The 23,154-nt window shown below is 36.5% G+C and overlaps 1 protein-coding gene across 1 annotated transcript in view; it reads right to left on the reverse strand.

The window, feature by feature from the left end:
- The window catches only part of LRP1B (LDL receptor related protein 1B), a 1,810,989-nt gene that overhangs the window by 447,221 nt on the left and 1,340,614 nt on the right, over positions 1–23,154 (reverse strand). The window lies entirely within an intron of this gene.

The raw sequence follows: 23,154 nt of genomic DNA on the forward strand, positions 1-23,154 counted from the left end.
CTCAACATGGGAATCCTAGTATTTGCCCATGTTTCTTGGGAATATTGTTGTCAGCTATTTGGACACATATAAGAAGAACTGGGCAGCATTCAACCTGTGAATAATCCTAACACTGTTGACTGAAGATTCTTGAGTTCTTGTAAGTTATCTGCCTCCAAGACCTGAACCACACTGTGTATTGACTTTGTAGAACTTCAATAGAATGTTCTACACATTTTTTCTTTCTCTAGCATAATGCTCCTCATGAATTTTTCTACTCCTTATATTAAGAAGCCTCTACCCACGGTTCCAATGTCTCTTGTTCAAGTACGTCATTACCTTCTAGATTTGGCCTTGGTTGATGTTGTGGGGTAAGAGACTTCAGAATAATCATGCCATTCCAAAACATGCCACTTTAGCATGAGGATTATTTTGAGCTGAAGCAAACTGGGACACGGCAGATGCAGGAGAAGCTCTCTGCTCTCCTCCTATCCACCTGAAAAGTGGACATAAATTTCCCTTTTCAAGGTGTCCCCTCTCTTGTACCAGGAACAATCATCATCACCGGATATGAAGATAACACTGAAATGAATCTGCATAAACAACACATTACTAAAGAACCTTTATCTTCCATTAGTTTTCCCATATATTTTCCTCCCCACAATTTACTGCTTCTAGAAGCCCAAAACGCTTTCCTTTGTTGAACCGTTTCTCTATAATTTATCACCCTTTGTTAAAATTGTATATAAGTCCCTGGGTCTAACTATTTCTTTAGGTCTTCACTCCTTTTCCGTGAAGGTTTCCCCTTTTCCATTAAAAAAAAAAATTGCCTTTTCTCTTGTTAAGCTATTTTTTTTGTTCAGTTTAATTTGTAGCTCACTGACCAAAACATAAAAGGGTGGAGGAAAAGTTGTGTTCCTCCCCAACACCTGCCATAGGCCATCTTCTATGAGAAACTCCAATATCTTAGGAAATTGTGAATTTATGGAAGCCATATTGAAACTAATTTACAGCCTGCAACTTAAGCGGGAGATCTCATGTTCTCTTTTCCTCAGCACTAATCATGACTCACTCCAGATTTTGTTCTCCATAATTAACGTTACCCTCTCTCTTCCTTTGGACCATAAAAATTATTCCTTGCCTCACTGCTTGCTGATTGCCTATGCACAACTTTCACCCTTTAATTTTATCCTTTTCTTGTTAATTTCAATATCTAATAAAACAGTGCTCCATTATAAGTTTCCAGTAGCTGCAATTATCTAAATAGGTAATCTGAAAATTACTTTAGCTAATAAGTGTAACATGACTAAAAGTCATTTCTTTATTTTATAAAATCTGACTTTTAATAGCTAAAATTCTTACACTTTGAGACTGAATGTCTCTATGATATGTACCAAGCAAATTAAAAATAAATACATTTTAAAAGCTGACATTTTTTACCTTTGAAATTGCAAAAAGAAAAATTAACATAATCAAATGTATTTTTAGGCACTCATAAAAGGATATAGAACTAGCCCATTTAAAGAAAAAGACATTTCTAGTGAAATATAATTTAAAAGCAAGTCATATTGCCACTAGTAGCCATGAGTAACAGAGGTGGTAATATAACGATTTAACAAATCTTAACATTTTGCTATAAATGCTTCAGAGTTTTAAAGACAAACACATTAAAGTTGTGTTGGAACCATATATCCTTTCAGCACCATTTCTCCTTGTTACTCCCTTGAGAAAGCAAAATGTTGATGTTTGTGTGTGTGATTTTCAAGATGTATTACTTAGTTTTTATTTAGGCTTCTTATTTTGAGCTAATTTTAAACTTACAGAGAAGTTTCAAAAACAGAACAAAGAGTTCCCTTCTATCTCTCATGATAACATCTCACATAACCATCACAAAATTATCACAAAAGGATTACTAGGTTTTAAAAATATTACTATGTATCTTTCTATCCAAAAATAATACATAGCATCGTTTAGCATATTTTTCAATCTTACATACCATATTACACTGTAATATCATTTGGCAATATTTTTGTTGTGTTGTATTGTTGTAATCAAATTGTATTTGGTTAATGTGGATAGATAGATATAACACTAGGTTTTGTTTTGTTGTTATTGTTATTTTACTGTTGTACAATATGCCATTGTTTTCTCTAAAAGTAGAATTGCGTAAGTTTACTCTAAAAGTGGGAACTGCTTCATGGAAGAATGTATACTCTTCCAATTTTTCAAAATATTGCAAAATGGCTCTCTAAAGTGATTGTACAAAATAGTCATTTTCAATAGCGTATGAAAGTTCTGGTTTGGCCACATTGTCAGATCTTTAAAAAATTGGCAAATTTATGGGTGGAAAATAGCATCTCGTTGTTTGACTAGGAATTTTCTTGATGATTGGTGAGGCTGAATATACTTTAATATAATGTTTCCTTTTCCAGGATTTGCCTCCTGGCATAACAATCCCATATTTCTGTTAGTCTTTGTAGTGGTACATTATAAACTGTAGTTTCAATCCTTTGTTGCTTTTAGGAAATACAAATACCTTCTGCTAGTGTTTGTCTGTTTTGCCTTTTAAAGTTCTTTATATCTTCTGCTGCAAAGAGTTTTTAACTTCAATGAGGTAAAATATACCAAACTTACACTTTTTGTGTCTAATTTTTGAAATATGTTCCTATCTGGAGTGCATAAATATATTCTTCTATATTTTCTTTGAAATTAAAAAGTAGCACATTTACATGATCAGTGTAGCTGAAACATTTTTATTGGTAATAATTTCTTTTATAAAAAAATTTTTATTGAAGTATAGTTGATTTACAATATTGTGTTTCAGGTGTACAACAGACCAATCCATTTCATATATACACACATGTATATATATACAGCTATATATGCAAATATATTTGCATACACTATCTTCAGTTTCTTCGTTTGTTAGGTTATTAAAACATATTGAGTACAGTTACCTATGCTATATAAGTAGGTCCTTGCTCATTATCTATTTTATATATAGTAGTGTGTATAACTTAATCTCAACCTCCTCATTTATCCCTCCCTCTCCCCTCTTTTCCTCCTTTGATAGCCATGTTTGTTTTCTAAATCTCTAAGTCTATTATTGTTTTTTAAATAAGTTCATTTGTATTTATTTATTTTTTAGATTCTGCATATAAGCAATGTCACATGATATTTGTCTTTCTCTAACTGACTTCATTTAGTATGACAATCTCCAGGTCCATCCACATTGCTGCAAATGGCATTATTTCCTTCTTTTTTATGTGTGAGTAATATTCCATTGTATATATCTACCATACCTCCTTTATCCATTCATCTGTCAATGGACATTTAGGTTGCTTCCATGTCTTGGCTATTGTAAACAGCACTGTACTGAACACTCGGTGCATGTATCCTTTTGAACCATTGTATTCTCTGGATATATGACCAGGAGTGGGATTGCTGGATCATATGGTAACTCTATTTTTAGTTTTCTAAGGAACCTCCGTACTGTTCTCCATAGAGGCTGTATCAATTTACATTTCCACCAACAAGGTAGGAGGGTTCCCTTTCCTCCACACCCTCTCCAGCATTTATTGTTTGTAGATTTTTTGATGATGGCCATTCTGACTGGTGTGAGGTGATACCTCTTTGTGGTTTTGATTTGCATTTCTCTTGTAACTAGTGACGTTGAGCATCCTTTCATGTGCTTGTTGGCCATCTTGGAGAGATGTCTATTTCGGTCCCCTGCCCATTTTTTGATTGGGTTGTTCGTTTTTTTGATATTGAGCTCCATGAGCTGTTTGCATATTTTGGAGATAAATCCCTTGTAAGTTGCTTCATTTGCAAATATTTTCTCCCATTCTGAGGATTGTCTTTTTGTTTTGTTTATGGTTTTCTTTGCTGTGCAAAAGCTTTTATTAGGTCCCATTTGTTTATTTTTGTTTTTATTTTCATTACTCTACGTGGTGGATCAAAAATGATCTTGCCATGATTTATGTCAGAGAGTGTTCTGCCTATGTTTTCCTCTAAGAGTTTTATAGTATCTGGCCTAACATTTAAGCCTGTAATCCATTTTGAGTTTATTTTTGTGTATGGTGTTAGAGAGTGTTCTAATTTCATTCTTTTACATGTAGCTGTCTAGTTTTCCCAGCACCACTTATTGAAGAAACTGTCTTTTCTCCATCGTACATTCTTGTCTCCTATGTCATAAATTAGGTGGCCATAGGTGCATGGGTTTACCTCTGGACTTTCTATCCTGTTCCATTGATCTATATTTCTGTTTTTGTGCCAGTACCATACTGTTTTGATTTCTGTACCTTTGTAGTATAGTCTGAAGTCATGGAGCCTGATTCCTCCAGCTCCATTCTTCTTTCTCAAGATTGCTTTGGCTATTAGGGGTCTTTTGTGTTTCCATACAAATTGTACATTTTTTGTTCTAATTTTGTGAAAAATGTCTTTGATAGAGATTGCATTGAATCCGTAGACTGCTTTGCATAGTATAGTCATTTTGACAATATTGATTCTTCCAATCCAAGAATATGGTATATTTCTCCATCTCTTCGTGTCATTTCAATTTCTTTTATCAGTGTCTTATAGTTTTCAGAATACAGGTCTTTTGTATCCTTAGGTAGGTTTATTCCTAGGTACTTTTTTTTTTTTGATGCAGTGGTAAACGCAATTGTTTCCTTAATCTCTCTTTCTGATATTTTGTTGTTAGTGTATAGGGATGCAAGAGTTTTCTGTGTATTAATTTTGTATCCTAGCACTTTACCGAATTCATTGATGAACTCTCGTAGTTTTCTGGTAGCATCTTTAAGGTTTTCTATGTATAGTATCATGTCATCTGCAAACAGATAGTTTTACTTCTTTTTTTTCCAATTTGGATTCTTTTATATCTTTTTATTCTCTGTGGCTAAAACTTCCAAAACTATGTTGAATAAAAGTGGCAAGAGTGGGCATCCTTGTCTTGTTCCTGATCTTAGAGGAAGTGCTGTCAGCTTTTCACTATTGAGTGTGATGTTAGCTGTAAGTTTGTCATATATGTCCTTTATTGTGTTGAGGTAGGTTCCCTCTATGCCCATTTTCTGGAGAGTTTTTACCATAAATGGTGTTGAATTTTGTCAGATGCAGATTTTTTTCTGCATCTATTGAGATGATTATATGGTTTTTATTCTTCAATTTGTTAGTATAGTGTATCACATTGACTGATTTGCATATATTGAAGAATCCTTGCATCCCTGGGATAAATCCCACTTGATCAGGGTGTATGATCCTTTTAATGTGTTGTTGGATTCTGTTTGCTAGTATTTTGTTGAGAAGTTTTTTGTCTGTGTTCATCAGTGATATTGACCTGTAATTTTCTTTTTTTGTGATGTCTTTGTCTGGTTTTGGTATCAGGGTGATAGTGGCCTCATAGAATGAGCTTGGCAATGTTCCTTCCTCTGCAATTTTTGGAAGAGTTTCAGAAGGGTAGATGTTAAATCTTCTCTAAATGTTTGATAGAATTCATCTGTGAAGCCATCTGGTCCTGGACTTTTGTTTTTTGGGAGTTTTTTAATTGCACTTTCAATTTCAATACTTGTGATTGGGCTGTTCATATTTTCTATTTCTTCCTGGTTCAGTCTTGGATGTTCGCACCTTTCTAGGAATTTGTCCATTTCTTCTAGGTTGTCCATTTTATTGGCGTATAGTTTCCTGCAGTAGTCTGTTATAATTCTTTGTATTTCTGTAGTGTCCATTATAACTTCTCCTTTTTCATTTCTAATTTTATTGATTTGAGTCCTCTCTCCTTTTTCTTGATGAATCAAGCTAAAGGTTTATCAATTTTGTTTATCATTTCAGAAAACCATCTTTTAGTTTAATTGATCTTTTCTATTGTTTTCTTCATCTCTAGTTTATTTATTTCTGCTCTGATCTTTATGGTTTCTTTGCTTCTACTAAGTTGGAGTTTTGTTTTTTCTTCTTTCTCTGGTTGTTTGAGCTGTAAGGTTAGGTTGTTTATTTGAGATTTTTCTTGTTTCCTGAGGTAAGATTGTATTGCTATAAACTTCCCTCTTAGAACTCCTTTTGCTACGTCCCATAGGTTTGGATCAACATGTTTTTGTTTTCATTTGTGTCTCAGTATTTTTTGATTTCCTCTTTGATTTCTTCAGTGACCCATTGGTTATTTAATAACATATTGTTTAGCCTCCATGTGTTTGTGTTTTTTACAGTTTCCTTTTTTCCTGTAATTGATTTCTAATTTCAGAGGGTTTTGGTCAGGAAAGATGTTTGATATGATTTCAATTTTCTTAAATTTATTAAGGCTTGATTTGTGACCTAAGGTGTGAACTGTCCTGGAGAATGTTTCATGTACACTTGAGAAGGAAGTGTATTCTGCTGCTTTCTGATGGAATGCCCTATAAATACCAGTTAAGTCTATGTGGTCTAATGTGTCCTTTAAGGTTTGTGTTTCCTTATTAATTTTCTGTTTGGATGATGTGTCCATTGGTGTAATGGGGTTTAAAGTTCCCCACTATTGCTGTGTTACTGTTGATTTCCCCTTCTGTGGCTGTTAGCATTTGCCTTATATAGTGAGGTGCTCCTATGTTGGGTGCATAAATATTTACAATTGTTATATCTTCTTCCTTGTTTGATCCCTTGATCAAGATGTACTGTCCTTCCTTGTCCCTTGTAACAGTCTTTATTTAAAAGTCTATTTTGTTTAGTATGAGTATTGCCACTCCAGCTTCTTTTGATTTCTATTTGCATGGAAATTCTTTTTCCATAGCCTCACTTTTAATCTGTATGTGTCCCTAGGTCTGACGTGGGTCTCTTGTAGACAGCATATATACAGGTTTTGTTTTTATATCCATTCAGCCAGTCTATGTCTTTTGGTTGGAGCAGTTAATCCATTTACATTTAAGGTAATTATCAATATGTATGTTCCTATTGCCATTTTCTTAATTGTTTTGGGTTTTTTCTTGTAGGTCTTTTTTCTTCCCTTCCTGTTTTGTTCTCTTCTCTTGTGTGTTTTCCACCTAGAAAAGTTCCTTTAGCATTTGTTGTAAAGCTGGTTTGGTGGTGCTGAATTCTCTTAGCTTTTGCTTGTCTGTAAAGCTTTTGATTTCTCCATCAAATCTGAATGAGAGCCTTGCTGGGTAGAGTATTCTTGGTTGTAGGTTTTTCCCTTTCACCCCTTTAAATATATAATGCCCCTCCCTTCTGGCCTGCAGTGTTTCTGCTGCAAAAATCAGCTGATAGCCTTATAGGGATTCCCTTGGATGTTTTTTACTGCTTTTCCCTTGTTGCTTTTAATATGTTTTCTTTGTATTAAATTTTTTCTTAATTTGATTAATATGTGTCTTGGCCTGTTCCTCCTTGGGTTTATCATATATGAGACTCTCTGTGCTTCCTGGACTTGGTTGACTATTTCCTTTCCCATGTTATGGAAGTTTATTTAGTATAATCTCTTCAAATATTTTCTCAGGTCCTTTTTTTTTCTCTTCTTCTTCTGGGGCCCCTATAATTTGAATGTTGGTGCATTTAATGTTCTCCCAGAGGTCTCTGAGGCTGTCCTCATTTCTTTTCATTCTTTTTCTTTTATTCTGTTTTGTGGCAGTGATTTCCACCATTCTCTCTCTTCCAGCTCACTTATCCATTCTTCTGCCTTGGTTATTCTGCCATTGATTCCTTCTAGTGTATTTTTCATTTCAGTTATTGCACCGTTCATCTCTGTTTGTTTGTTCTTTAGTTTTTCTAGGTCCTTGTTAAACATCTCTTGCATCTTCTCAATCCATGCCTCCATTCTTTTTGTGAGATCTTGGATCATCTTTACTATCATTATTCTGAATTCTTTTTCAGGTAGATTGCCTATCTCCTCTTCATTTAGTTGTTCTTGTAGGTTTTTATCTTGCTCCTTTGTCTGCAGATTTCCCTTTTGTCTCATTTTGTCTAACTTACTGTGTTTGTGGTGTCCTTTCTGCAGGCTGCAGGATCGTAGCTCCTTTTGCTTCTGGTGTCTGCCCTGGGGTGCGTGAGTTGGATATTGAGTGAGGCCTCCCCTTTGCTCTGTGGTTGTCACCGCCCCTCTCAGGGGCATGGTGTGCTCTGTAGTTGTTGAGGTAGAAGCCCTGAGATCTGTTTCTTAGCTGTGTTTCTGATCTGCGGTGTGAGATAGGTGGGATTGGAGCAATCCCACTTGGAGAGAAGCTTCTGAGTATTCCTCTTCTGGGGCTGTTCACCTGTGAGTGTGCTCAGTTGTGTCCCCTTTCACCCATTGTGCAGGCTCACAAAGTACACTGTTGTTTGCACTCCTCTCAGTCCCACCATTTGCTGGCAAATGGCTTTCATGACTCTCAGGTATTGTTTTCACCAGGCCACCAGCACAGATCCATTGAGGTCAGGTCCCAGTACTGCAGTAGTCATGCATCTGTACCCACTGTGGGATCTATGGAGGCAGCTCAGACTCTGGCCTCACCCAACCCTCAACTGTATGTGCACACAAAGCCCACAGCTGCTAAAGCCAGATCCGTATCAGCTGCAGGAGCACTTGTTGTCTGTTTGGATGTTCCTTAGGCAATGAATTTAGGAAGCCATCAGCAGAGGTTTACTCCATGGTTTGTGTAGCTGTGAAGAGAGATTTCAGGTCTTCTTCCTTAGTTGCACAGCCCCTGGGGCTCAGCTGTGGTTTCAGCTCCACTTCTGCATGTTTTCCTCCCACCAGTTTCTGCTCCCGAGGCTGCTCTGGAGCACACGTGTCCGCACAGGCCAGTGAAGGCATTCACAGGCATGGCCAGCACAGCTGGAGGAGGCTTTGGCAGGGTGGTGCCTGGGCCACAGGATCGGCGCAGCCTGAGGAGGCTTTGGCAGGGGCGGTTCTCAGGCCCACCAGGACTGGTGTGACCTTTGGAGGCTTTGGCAGGGGTAGCACTTGGGCCCGCCGGGGCCTGCATGGCTGGAGGAGGTTTTAGCTTGAGAGGCAGGCGAGCCCGCTGAGGCAGGCACCCCTGCTAGTGCCTGCAGAGGCAGAGGCCGCCATATGGGGAAGGGAGTTTCAAAGGTGGCCCTGCCCCTTGCATGCCAGTCAACAAATGCACCATGCTTCTATGGTGGTCCAGGTTTCTCCCTCAATCTTTTCCAGTTGTGGAGCTCCTTAGTCCCATCCTTTCAGGCTGTCTCTTCACAGCCAACATCTATCCTCTCCCTGGGTCTGCTCTCCAAACCCCACTTTCCAGCACCCAGCCCCCCTCTACACCACGAGACACATGACTTGGGCTGGAGTGTGCAGGGCTGTAGCATGGACCATGCACGTAGTTCCTACTCTGTCCTCGCAGAGACTGGATGCTGCATTCCCCTCTGATCCCCCAAAGCTTCCTCTCTATCCCAGGTGATCTCTCCACTGTGAGGTGGCTTTCCTGACTGTGGGAACCTCTCCTCTCCTTCAGCTCCCCTGCCCAGGGTGCTGGTCTCATCCTGTTTCCTCTTTTCTTTCTTTCTTTCATCCTAGCTGGTTGCATGGGGATTTTTCTTGTCCTTTTAGGTGTCCAAGGACCTCTACTAGTGTTCAATAGGTGCCCTGTGAGAATTGTTTCATTTGTAGATGTATTCTTGCTGTACTTGTGAGGAGAGGCGAACTCCAAGTCCTCCTATTTTGCCATCTTGACTCCTCCCCCTGATCGATTTTGTTTTTTTATATAAATTTATTTATTTTTGGCTGTGTTGGGTCTTTGTTGCTGCGCATGGGCTTACTCTAGTTGTGGCAAGCGGGGGCTACTCTTTGTTGCAGTGTGCATGCTTCTCTTTGCAGTAGCTTCTTGTTGCAGAGCACAGGCTCTAGGTGTGCAGGCTTCAGTAGTTGTGGCATGCAGGCTCTAGAGCACAGGCTCAGTAGTTGTGGTACATGGTCATAGTTGATCCGTGGCATGTGGGATCTTCCAGACCAGGGATCGAACCCGTGTTCCCTGCATTGGCAGGTGGATTCTTAATCACTGGAACACCAGGGAAGTCCCAATTTTCTTATATTTAGCCAGATTTGCTTTGTGGCCCAGCATGCATTCTATTCTGAAGAATGTTCCATGGGAACTTGAAAAGAATGTGTATTCTGCTGCTTTAGCATGGAATGTTTTATAAATATTAAGTCCATCTGGTCTAATTTGTCATTTAAGACCTGTGTTTCCTTACTGATTTTCTGTCTGCATGATCTGTCCACTGACGTAAGCGAGGTGTCAAAGTCCCACACTGTTATTGTGTTATTGTTGATTTATCCTTTAAGGCTGTTAGCATTTTATATATTGAGGTTTTCCTGTGTTGGGTACATATATATTAATATTTACAATATTATATCTTCTTGGATTGATGACTTGATCATTATGTATTGTCTTTCTTTGTCTCTTGTAACAGTCTTTATTTTAAAGTCTATTTTGTCTGATATGAGAATTGCTACTCCAGCTTTCCTTTGATTTCCATTTGCATGGAATACCTTTTTCTGTCCCCTCACTTTCAGTCTATATGTGTCTCTAGATCTGATGTGGGTCTCTTGTAGACAGCATATATATGGGTCTTATTTGTGTATCCATTCCGTCAGTCTATGTCTTCTGGTGGAAGCATTTAATCCTTTTACATTTAAGGTAATTATCTATTTTATATGTTCTTATTGCCATTTTGTTAATTGTTTTAGATTTGTTTGTGTAGATCTCTTTTTCTTGCTTTTCTCTTTTGTTCTCTTGTGATTTGATGACTATCTTTAGTGTTGTGTTTGGATTCCTTTTAATTTTAGTGTGTACATCTATTATAGATATTTTGTTTGCAGTTACCATGAGGTTTTGGTATAGCGGTCTACATGTACACATGACTGTTTTAAGTTGCAGACCTCTTAATTTCAAATATCCTGCATTCATACTCTCCTCCTCTTATGATTACTGGTTTTGATATCATATTTGTATGTAGATGATTTTCTACCTTTACTATATGTTTGCCTTTACTGGTGAGCTTTCCTATTAATTGTCTTGTTTCTACTTCCAGTGTTTTCTGCTTAGAGAAGTTCTTTTGGCAGTTGTTGTAAAGCTGGTTTGGTGGTGATGAGTTCTTTTAGTTTTTGCTTATCTGTAAAGCTTTTGATTTATCCACTGAATCTGAACGAGAGCCTTGCTGCTGGATAGAGTGTTCTTGGTTGTAGGTTATTCCCTTTCATCACTTTAAATATATGGCGCCACTCCCCTGTGGCCTGCAGAATTTCAGCTGAAAAATCAGCTGATAACCTTATGTAAATTCCCTTGTATGTTATTTTTTGCTTTTCCCTTGTTGCTTTTAATATTTTCTCTTTGTCTTTAATTTTTGTCAATTTGATTAATGTGTTTCTTGGCATGTTTCTGCTTGGGTTTATCCTGTATGGGACTCTGTGCTTTTCCTGGACTTGGGTGATTGTTTCATTTCCCATGTTAGGGAAGTTTTCAGCTATTATTTCTTCAAATATTCTCAGGCTCTTTCTCTCTCTCTTCTCCTTTTAGGACCCCTATAATGCAAATGTTAGTGTGTTTGATATTGTCCCAGAGGTCTCTTAAACTGCCCTTATTTTCTTCATTATTTTTCTTTATTCCATTCCATGGCAGTGATTTCCACCATTCTGTCTTCAGCCCACTGATTTGTTCTTCTGCCTCATTTAGTCTGCTATTGATTCATTCTACTATATTTTTAATTTCAGTTATTGTATTCTTCAACCCTGTTTGGTTGCTCTTTATATTTTCTGACTCTTTGGTAAAATATTTTTATAACTTCTTGCTCTGTGCATTCATTCTTTTCCTGAGTTCTTGGATCACCTTTACAATAATTATTTTGAACTCTTTCTCAGGTAGATCACCTATCTCCACTTCACTTAGTTGTTCTTGTGTTTTATCTTGTTCTTTCATCTGCAACATATTCCTTTGTCATCTCATTTTGTTCACATTTCTATTTGTATTTTTATGTATGTGGTAGTTTAGTTACACTTCTCTATCTTGGAGAAGTGGCCCTCTGTAGGGGATGTCTTATGTGTCCCAGCATCATACTCCCCTTCACTCAAGGGCCAAAGACCAGCTGTTTCCCCAGAATAGGTTCTGACTTGTGTTTATGGACTGAGTTTGGCAGGCTGCAGTATGGTGGTTTTCTAGCTTCTGGTGTCTTTCCCCTGGTGAGTGAGGCTGGTCTAAAGGCTTGTTCAGGCTTCCTGGTCGGAGGGTCTGCCCACTAGCTAGGTGTTGTCCCTCTGGTAGGCAGGGATATGTCAAGTGGTGTGTCTAAAGGTGGTTGTGGGCTCAGGAAGTCTTTAGGCAGCCTGTCTTCTGATGGTTGGGGCTGTGTTCCCACCCTGTTGGTGGTTTGGCCTGAGGCATCCCAGCACTGGAGCTTACAGGCTGTTGGGTGGGGCCAGGTCTTGGGGCCAAAGACCCAAAATGTCTGCCACCTTTTATGACCCCAGAGAGAGCTATAGCCATCTGCCACCTCCCCAGGGACACTCTAAGACTAGCAGGTAGGTCTGGCACACGTTCTTCTGGAGTCACTGCTTCTGCCCAGGGTCCCAGTGCCTGCGAGACCTATGTGCACCCTCCAGGAGTGAAGTGTCTGTTTCCCCCAGTCCTGTGGAGCTCCTACAATCAAGCTCTGCTAGCCTTCAAAGCCAAATGCTCTGTGGACTCCTCCCAATGCTGGACCCCTAGGCTGGGGCAACTGGTGTGGGGCTCAGAGCTTTCACTTCTGTGGGAGAACTTCTGCAATATAATCAATCTCCAGTTTGTGGGTTGCTAATCTGGGCAGTATGGGATTTGAGTATATTGTGAGTGTGCCCCTCCTACCATGGTTTCTTCTTCATGTCTTTGGATGAGGAATATCTTTTTTTCTTTTGGTAGATTCCAGTCTTCTTTATTGATGGTTGTTCAGCAGTTGGTTGTGATTTTGGTGTGTTTGTGAGAGGAGGTGAGCTCACGGTCCTTTTACTTCACCATCTTTCTCAACTGAAACTTATTTTTGAGTACAGTATAAGCTAGAGATAGAATTTTACTTATTTCTTGCATGCAAATTGTACTAGCAAAATTTATTAAATGCAGTTCATTATTTTTCAACTGATTTGTAATATCAACTTGTTAACAAAAACATTTACAAGACATGTATGTGTGGATCTGGTTAAGTCCTCTTTTCCATTTTACTATTCTTTTAATAATATCACATTGTTTTCATTATTATAACTTTATAATAAGTGAAATTCTTGTCAAGGAGAGACTACAAATTTATATTTTTTCAAAATTGCCTTAGGTATTATTGGAATTTTGCTGTTCCATGTATATTTTAGGATCAGCATATGAAGTTGCATGAAAAAAGTTACTTTCCCATCATGAAAATTACATTTTCTCCCTTTATTTAAAGTCATTCTTTATGTCCACTAATATTTTATAATTTTCTCTATTACAATTTTGTGCATCCTTTGTTTTAATTTCTAGTTTGAGAAGTTTTGCTTAATTACATGTTTTAACCGGTTATTGAATGTAAGGAAACATTTTGACCTTATTTTAAGCCATGTTGTTTTTTTAAATGATAAACTGCTCTGATTGATTGGCTAAAACAAAACATCAGAATGAATCCTATGGAATAAAGATATTAATCTGTAAAACTGAAACATATATACCAAGTCATAATGTAAAACACAAATTTACTACTTTATTATGGTCAAGTTTGAAGCCATTATTTTAAGGTTTTTTGGTTTGTTTTTTAGTGAGAATATGTCGATGTACTGTTACTGATTTTGTATGTCTGGAACAATCTTTATTTCCCTTCATTTTGAATAACAGTTTAGGATTATATATTTCCTTAGGAGTGTGAACATATTTCTAATTAGGAGTGTGAACATATTTCTAATGCTTCTGGTGAGATGCCTGCTTAAATTCAATTATTGTTCCTCTGTAGATAATCTCTCTATTACTTCTGGTAGCATTTTAAGGTTGTCCCTTTTTTTTATTATTCTCTGAAATTTTACTTTGATGGCTGACTTAATTTTATGATTCTTTTTCAGTACTCAGAATTCATTTTCAATCTAAGGACCCATTTATTTCCTCTTTTGTAGTAAACTCCATTATTGTTTCTTGGATGATATTTTTCTTTCCTTCCCTCTCTTCTTTGTCATTTGTTGACCTCTACTAGCTATAATCATGTTGAACCTACCAACTTACCTTCCAAGTTTCACAACTGCTCTCATTTTATTCTGTAATTTACATATTAATTCCTCACTATTTATCATACCATTGGTTCATTCTCACTCTGACTAGTCCAACATAAACTTTATCAATTGGGATTTCCTTTTAATTTTTATTATTCTGACCATATTTTTCAGTTCTAAGATTTTTAGTTGTTTTCATTTTAATTATTTTTTTCTTATATAATTTTAGCCTCTTTGGTTTCACCATTTCTTGTACTTCTTATAAACATGTATTCCTTTTCCTCTCTGATGAACTCCCCCCAAAGTTATAAAAGTCTCCTTCTAATTGTTCTATTATTTGTTTTCACTCATCTGCTGGTTGGTACACTTTCCTTTTTAGCTGTATTTCTTTAAAATCCATCTATTGTGGAATTTGAATTTGCAGACTCTCCTTAATTTTTTAACCTCTCTTCCAGCACTCATTCCCTGTAGTTTGTTGGTTCAGTTGCCTTCACTTGGCTCCTGGGCCTTAAGCTGCAGCCCTGTCTTTCATAATTCACTTGGATTTTTGCTCCACAGGGCCGATGAGAACTTGAAAAGCCATCAATGTGTAAAAGACTGATGTTAGTGTTGGTCACAGGATTGTTTCTGTATTCTCTAAGCCTCTACGGCAAAAATGTCACATAGGACATTGGTATATGAAGGAGATGGCACAGCTTTAATTCAGCCTTATTTTCCTATGTGGCAGCCTCACCCCAGTCTCTGGTTCAAGCAGGCTTTAAACTTGCTCCTGTTCCTCTATATTTCAGTCATTCTAACTGCATTGTATTTCTGTTCTGTTTATTAGTCAAGGAAAATCTTATTTTGTGCTTTGAAATTATGAATCTCTTCTTAGTTTTTATTTTTTATAATTATCATCATCAATCATGCTATGTTTTTAAAGCCAGAGATAACCTCGGTGTTTTAATATCATGTTGACCAACAGTCTTGACTCTTCATATATAAAAAGTGAAACACAGCATTTTCCCTTTGCCATACTTTGAGTTCCCAGAGGTTAAAAAAATAGACCTTTCATCTTTATTTGCCACTACCTAATAATCTATGGCACATTGTAAGCATGTAATACACATTTAAGTGTATTTAGTGGCTCTTCATCTCATCTTTTATACCTCAGAGCAAAAATTTAATTCTACATGAATTGAAAGATAAAGAAGAGAGCCTTCATCCTATCCTTTCCCCATATTCAGATATATAAAGGATCTAAACCTAAATCTGATTTGTAAAAGTATTTAGAATGCTCTTCTATCTTTAAATACTTAATCACATGTCAGCGAATTTATTTTTTTCGTAACTAACTGGTAAAAGATGTATCAAAATGAAATGTGTTTTTCCAGATTTATCAAAATAGAATATCAAAGGGGTTCTGAGTTAAGATGGCAGAGTACGAAGAGCCTGAGTTCATCTCCTCCCACAGAAACACCAAAACTACAACTACATGTGGAACAACCATTTCTGAGAACAACCTGAACACTAGCAGAATAGATTTTCTACAACTATGCGTATAAAGAAAAGGTTACATCAAGACAAGAAGGAGGAGCAGAATGGTGTTCTAATCAGAACCCACACAACTAGTATAGTGGCACACAAGCAGGAGGAATATCACAGCTGCAGAGGTGCTCCCTGAGGAGCAAGGGTTCAAAGCATCACATTGGGCTCCCATCCCAGGGGACTTGCACTGGAAAGAAGAGCCCCATCTTTGAAAATCAGTGAAGACTATGTCCAAGAGAGCTCAAGACTCTGCTTTTGAAGAGCTCGTGCACAAACTCACTCCAAGTTCCAGTGCAGAGGCAGTAGCTTTGAAAAGCACCTGGGTCATGAGATTCATTGACTGATTTTAGGGCATGTGCCAGAGTGGCAGGAATCTGTTAGAACTTTCTCCAGGTACAGAAGTGCTGAAAGGCAACATGTTTTTAAACTCTCCTTCTACCTAGCTGACCTAGTGCTGGGAGGCACCATTTCTGTCATTATCCATCAACCCAGCTAACACTGGGCACCCTGTCCCAGTGTTCCCAAGGACCTGTCCTGCCCAACTCACCTACTTTGGCCAGTTCATCCAAAGTGGCTCCTTCTCTGCCCAACCTGGCAAGCTGCCTTGGATGACAATGGTGTCCCTCCAAAGCAGCAACCACTTTGGGGAGTCAGCTCCACCTATCAGGGTGCCCACAGGGGATTGTGCCTCTGGGCCCAACAGGACACATTCTACATAACGCCACTCTTTCAAGACTAGGAGACATAGCTGATTATTCTATATTCTAAGTACCTAAACAAACAAAGACTTAGGCACAATGAGGAGACAAAGGAATACACTTCAAATAAAAAAACCAAAACCTCAGAAAAAAAGGTAAATAAAACATAGCTAGATAAGCAATTTATGTGATAAAAAGCTCAAATAGGCTCACCAAACTTGGGAAACAAGTGAATGAACTCAGCAAGCTCTTCTACAAAGAGAAAATATTAAAAAGAGAACCACTCGGAACCAAAGGATACAGTAACCAAAATAAAAAATAGGGGGAAGGACCAGCAGACAGGTTAGTGGAAATCACCCAATTGGAAGAGCAAGAAGAATGAATAATTTAATGAGTATAGTTTAAGAGACCTCTGGAACAATACAGTGTAAACTAAGATTTGCATTATAGGGATTCAAGAAGGATAAACAGAAAGGAATAGAAAAACTTTTTGAAGAAACAATGACTGAAAATTTCCCTAACCTGGCAAAGGAAAGAGACATCCAAGTCCAGGAAGCACAGAGAGTGCCAAACAAGATGAACCCAAAGAGACCCACACCGAGACATGTTATAATTAAAATGTCAAAAGTTAGAGAATCTTAAATTCAGCAAGAGAAAAATAAGTAACACACAAGGAAACCCACAAAGACTATCCAGTGACTTTGCAGCAGAAACCTCACAGGCCAGAAGGAACTGGCTTGATATATCCAAAGTGCTGGAAGAAAAAACTTACAATCAAGAATACTCTGTCTGGTGAGGTTATCATTCAGAACTAAAGAAAGGAGAGATACAGAGTTTCCCAGACAAGCAAAAACTAAAGGAGTTCATCACCACTCAACTGGCCTTACAAGAAATGTTAAAGGGGCATCATTAAATGGAAAAGAAAAAGCCACAAATATGAAAAAACATCCTACTGGTAAAGGCAAACATGTAGTAAAGGTAGTGGATCAATCACTTCTAGAGCTAGTATGAAGGTTAAAAGACAGAAGTAGTAAAATTATCTACCTCTAAAATAATTACATAAGCAATACACAAAAAGATGTAAAATATGACACAAAATACACAAATTGTGAACAGGGTCAGTAAAAATGTAGTGCTTTTAGAATGTGCCCAAACTTATGCAACCATCAACTTAAATAACATATATGTAGGTTGTTATATATGAACCATATGGTAACCACAAACCAAACATCTATAATACATACACAAAAAATAAAGAGAAAGGAATATAAACATAACACTAAAGAAAGTCAACAAATCACAAAGGAGGAGAATGAGAGAAGAACAGAATAACTACAAAACAACCAGAAAATGATTAACAAAATGGCAATAAATACATAGCTATCAATAATCACTTTAAATGTAAATAGACAAAATGCTCCAATCAAAAGACAGGGTTGCTGAATGGATAAAGAAACACAACCTATATATATGCTGCCTACTAGAGACTCATATCTGAAGACACACACAGACTGGAAAGTGAAGGGATGGAAAAAGATATTCCATGCAAATGGAAACAAACAAAAGCTGGGATAGCAATATTTATATCAGACAAAATAGACTTTTAAACAAAGACTGTAACAAGGGACAAAGGAGGGCATCACATAATGATAAAGGGATTAATCAAACAAGAGGCTGTAACATTTGTTAATATCTATGCACCCAACATAGGAGCACCTAAATACATAAAGCAAATCACAGACATAAAGAAAAAAATGACAGTAACACAGTAATGCTAGGGAACTTTAACACAACCACTTACATCAATGGATAGAAGAAATCAATAAGGAAACATTGACTTAAATGACACATTAGATCAGATGGACCTAATAGATAACTAGACAAAATTCCAACCCCAAACAGCAAAATACACATTGTTTTCAAGCGCACACGGAATATTCTCCAGGACAGATTACATGTTAGGCCACAAAACAAGTCTCAATAAATGAAGAAGACTGAATTCATATGAAGCATTTTTTTCTGACCGAAGCGTTATGAAACAAGAAATCATTTACAAGAAGAAAACTGTAAAAAAACAAATGTGGAGGCTAAACAACATGCTTCTAAACAACCAATGGGCCATTGAAGAAATTAAAGAGAAAATAGAAAAATACCTTTGGAAAAATAAAAATAAAAACAAAAAATCCAAAATTTACAGGATGCAGCAAAAGCAGTTCTAAGAGGGAATTTTATACCGATACAGGCCTTTGTCAAGAACCAAGAAAAATCTCAAACAATCTAGCCTTACAACTGACACCACAGAAATACAAAGGATAGTAAGAGATTACTACAAAAAATTGTACACCAACTAATTGAACAACCTAGAAGAAATGGATAAATTCTTAGAAATATACAATTTTCCAAGGAAATAGAAAATCTCAGCAGACCAACAAACAAAAGTGTAGGACCAGACAGCTTCACAGATGAATTCTACCAAATCTTTAAAGAAGAGTTAATACCTCTCCTTCTCAAACTATCCCAAACAACTGAAGAGGAAAGAACAATTCCAAACTCATTCTATGAAGCCAACATTACTGATACAAAAACCAGATAAAAACAGTACAGTAAAACAGTACAGTAAAAGAAAGTTACAGGCCAATATCCCTGATGAACGTAGGCAGTACAGTGTTTGACATTGGTCTTAGCAGTATTTTTTTGCATCTATCTCTTCAGGCAAGGGCAACAAAAGTAAAAATAAACGTGACTATATCAAATTAATAAGCTTTTGTACAGTGAAGGAAACTATCAACCAAACAAAAAGGCAAACTACTGAACAGAAATATGTATATACTTTGATTAAATTGTTTTCAGTTTAATTTCCCACAATATAAATAGGATCTGTAACTCAGCAACAACCCCCCATGGCATCTCTTAAATGTCATCAAACATAACATAGCCAGAGTTATCTTCATAAAACAAAAGTCCTATTATATACTTACCTTAGAACACTCCATTGTCTTCCCTTCATCTACTGAAAAAAATCATAACTCCTTATCTTGAATATTAGTATCTCAGTGTTCACTGTGCCATTTTCACAATAACCAAAGGTAGAAACTCGTGTCCATAAACAGATGAATGGATAAATAAAATATGTTATATACATACAATAAAATATTATTCAGCCATAAAGGGGAATGAACTTCTGACACCTGCTACAATATGGATTAACCTTCAAAACATTATACTGAGTGAATTGTGCCACACACAACAAAACATATATTGTATGATTCCACTTACATGAAATATATACAATAGCCAAATTCATCGAGAAAGAAAATAGATGAAAGATTACCAGAGAATACAGGGAGGGGGAATTGGGAGTAATTGCTTAAACAGGGTTTCTGTTTAAAGAGAGACAACTGATTTGGAAGGACTTCCCTGTGGCACAGTGGTTAAGAATCCACCTGCCAATGCAGGGTACACGGGTTTGAGCCCTGGTCTGGGAAGATCCCACATGCTGCAGAGCGACTAAGCCCATGTGCCACAACTTCTGAGCCTGCACTCTAGAGCCTGTGAGCCACAACTACTGAAGCCCACATGCCTAGAGTCCATGCTCCACAACAAGAGAAGCCACTGCAATGAGAAGCCCATGCACCACAATGAAGAGCAGCCCCCACTTGCTGCAACTAGAGAAAGCCTATGTGCAGCAACGAAGACCCAAGGCAGCCAATAAATAAATAGATTTATTTTAAAAGTTTTGGAAATAGATGGTGATGGCTGCACAATATTGTGAATGTAATTGATGTCACTGAATTGTACAATTAAAAGTTGAAATGGCAAATGTTATGTTTTGTATATTTTTACCTAATTTTAAAAATTAATAATGTAATTATTAATAATGTAATATACTAATAATGTAGCATACCCAAAATTATTGAACAGTACACTTTTAATGAATGAGTTGTATGGTATGTATATTATATCTCAATGAAACTTTTTCTTTAATACTTCTTATCTTGGCAGACCAAATCCTTCAATATTGGACTTCTCTCTAGGACTCGATAGCCTCATCTCACACCATTCATGCCATGAAACCCATGTTCTAATCATGCCAAATGATGTGTCACTCCTTGTCTACCCTTTGCTTTCTCATGTCTTTATACTTAAAATTTTCTGAGCCTTTAGCCTAGAAGAGTAGTTTGTAATCTTTTTTGTTCTGAGGACTTTTACAGTCTTAAAAAGTATTGAAGACTCCAGCAAAATTTTTGTGTATGTGAGTTACGTCTATAGCTATTGTGTTAGAAATTTAAACTAAAAACTTTGTTTTGATATGTATTAATATATTTTAAAAAACAAAAATGAATTGACTGCATATTAATATAAATAACATCTAAAAAATAGCTGTATTTTTTTAAAAGGAGAAGACAGCATTGTTTTATCATTTTATAACTTTGTTTACTCTCTGGATTACTAGAAGACAACTGGATTCTCACATCTACTACGTCCAATCTGTTGTGTTCTTTTAGTTGAAATTTGTGAAGAAAATCCAGCTTCACACAGCAGTGAAGTTGGAAAAGGAAGGAGGGTTTTAATAGCCTTTTCAGATAATTCTGGATATGATTTTATACTACAACAACACAAATGGTAGTTACTTAAAGGTTAGCTTCCGTGTGGAATCAGAAACTATAGTGATGAACTTTTCCTATTCTATTACATTAAAATTCATTGGTCTATCTTATACTCTGAATGGATCATTTACCCAGGCATGATTTTATCATGTCATTTGGAAAATATTGGTCCCCTGAGTTATGCATATCCTCCAAATGCTGACAATTTCAGCATGCAATACCCCCCCACCCCAAATCACTAGTAATATCACTACACATCTCATCAGAAGTATGGGAAGCTATCAAGCTAACTATGGTGGATACAAGTCTTGAAAATTTTAATTTTTACTTGAAATCTTGATTTTTATTTGCAATAAATAATGTAGGTCATTTTCCTTGGAGTGACAGACTCATTGTATTTAGTCTGCCATACACCCAGGTTTGAATAACCATAGTTTGTTCCTCATTCTTTTAAGTAAAAAATGATATTCCTTAAAAAAAGCATAAACTCAAATAATGACAGAAATACGTGGTATCCTTCAGGCAACTATACTTCAGAATGCATCAGAGTTCCTTATATGTATTTTATAATATCACACAGCATATTAAAGAGATGTGTATTGAAGGATTAATATTTAATAAAATTATTTACTTTTTCTTCAAGGACATTCTTAAGTGAAACTGGCTCTTTTTTTTTTTTTTTCCTGCTATTAAGTGGCAGTGAAAAATGCAATGACTACTAGTACTGTTTGGTACCACTGTATTGATTAGTGCTAAGGTACCAGCAATTTAGCCACAATGGCTTTTGCACCATTGGTGCAAATGTCAACACAGTGGAAAGGCAAATAAATATCTAGTATTATTATGAAAATAATTTTGATCTCTTATTATGAAAATAACTTTGAACATGTATTAGGAGACCCTAGGAACCAAATTTGGGGACCATTGGTCTAAAATTCATCCTTCTCCACCGGGCTCAACAGGCAGACTCCTAATGATCCCTTACATTTCCTCAACTCATCTCAGTGGCATCCTCTGCGCTTCCTCAGAAAGATTATTTATTCTCTAGGCCTTTAGTATATTATAGATTCTAGTGAATTTCAATGTCTGTTTACTCATAGTTTTCTTCTTAAACTATGGCTTCTAAAGGTCTATGGACTCATATTCATCTTTATGCCCAGGGTACCTGACAAAGAATCTGGAGCACAGAAAATGAATAAGTTAGTTAATAGATTACAGATGCAACATAAGCACTTCCAACTCTGAATTGTGTCAGTCTAGGAAAATGGAGGGAGGACCAGAGAGAATTATAATGTAAACTTCATAGGGATATACCCAAAGAATCAGTAAGTCTTGAATATGTCTCAAGTCTATGATGAGTACAGTTATAGTTGCATCTTCATATATATACACACACACAGGGAAGCCAAAATGGCATGTGCTGGAATATACAAATTGTTATGAAATTATCAACAAGCATAGTAACCTAGAGAATAAAGAAACAAGAATGTGTATTTGTATATGCTTGAAAGTACACACTTGAACTGATTTGGAAAGGCTGTCAGGTTTGAATAGGCAAAAGGGATTGTGAGGATATTAAATACTGAAAGAACAAAATAAACTGTGACAGGCTTAGCATCAGATGGCAATGTACAATAGGGAGTTTGATGTGTTTTTCACATGAGTAAGCATATGAATAGATGCTGGATCTCACTAGTTATCAGGTAAATGTATATTAATATGTTGACTTTTTTAACATATTAGTCATAAGCTAATAAAAATTATAAAATCATTGTCAAAAGTGTGGGAAAATGGATCTTTTTATAAACAGTTAATGAAAACATAAATTGATATGGTCTTTTTGGAGAAATGTGACCAGTGCTAAAAAAAAATAAAACAATGATTTTGCAGTTCTATTTCTAGGATTCTATGCTAAAGAAATATTCACATGTGTGAAAAAACATATTTATGTGCACAAATGTTCACTGTGACATTGTAGGTAGTGATAAGACACCAAAAACAACCTAAATGATTGTCAGTGAGAAAATGGTTAAATAAATTAGTTTACTCTTAGTATAGGATAGATGCAGGCTTTCAAAAGAATAAGATAGAGCCTTATCTTAAATAGCCTTAAAAGCTTTTTAAGATATATTGTAAGTGAAAAAAAGCAGGTGAATATTGTATCATTACATTTTTGTAATTACAAATGATACACATA

This window comes from Orcinus orca, chromosome 7 (assembly GCF_937001465.1).
Source record: "Orcinus orca chromosome 7, mOrcOrc1.1, whole genome shotgun sequence".
NCBI lineage: Eukaryota > Metazoa > Chordata > Mammalia > Artiodactyla > Delphinidae > Orcinus > Orcinus orca.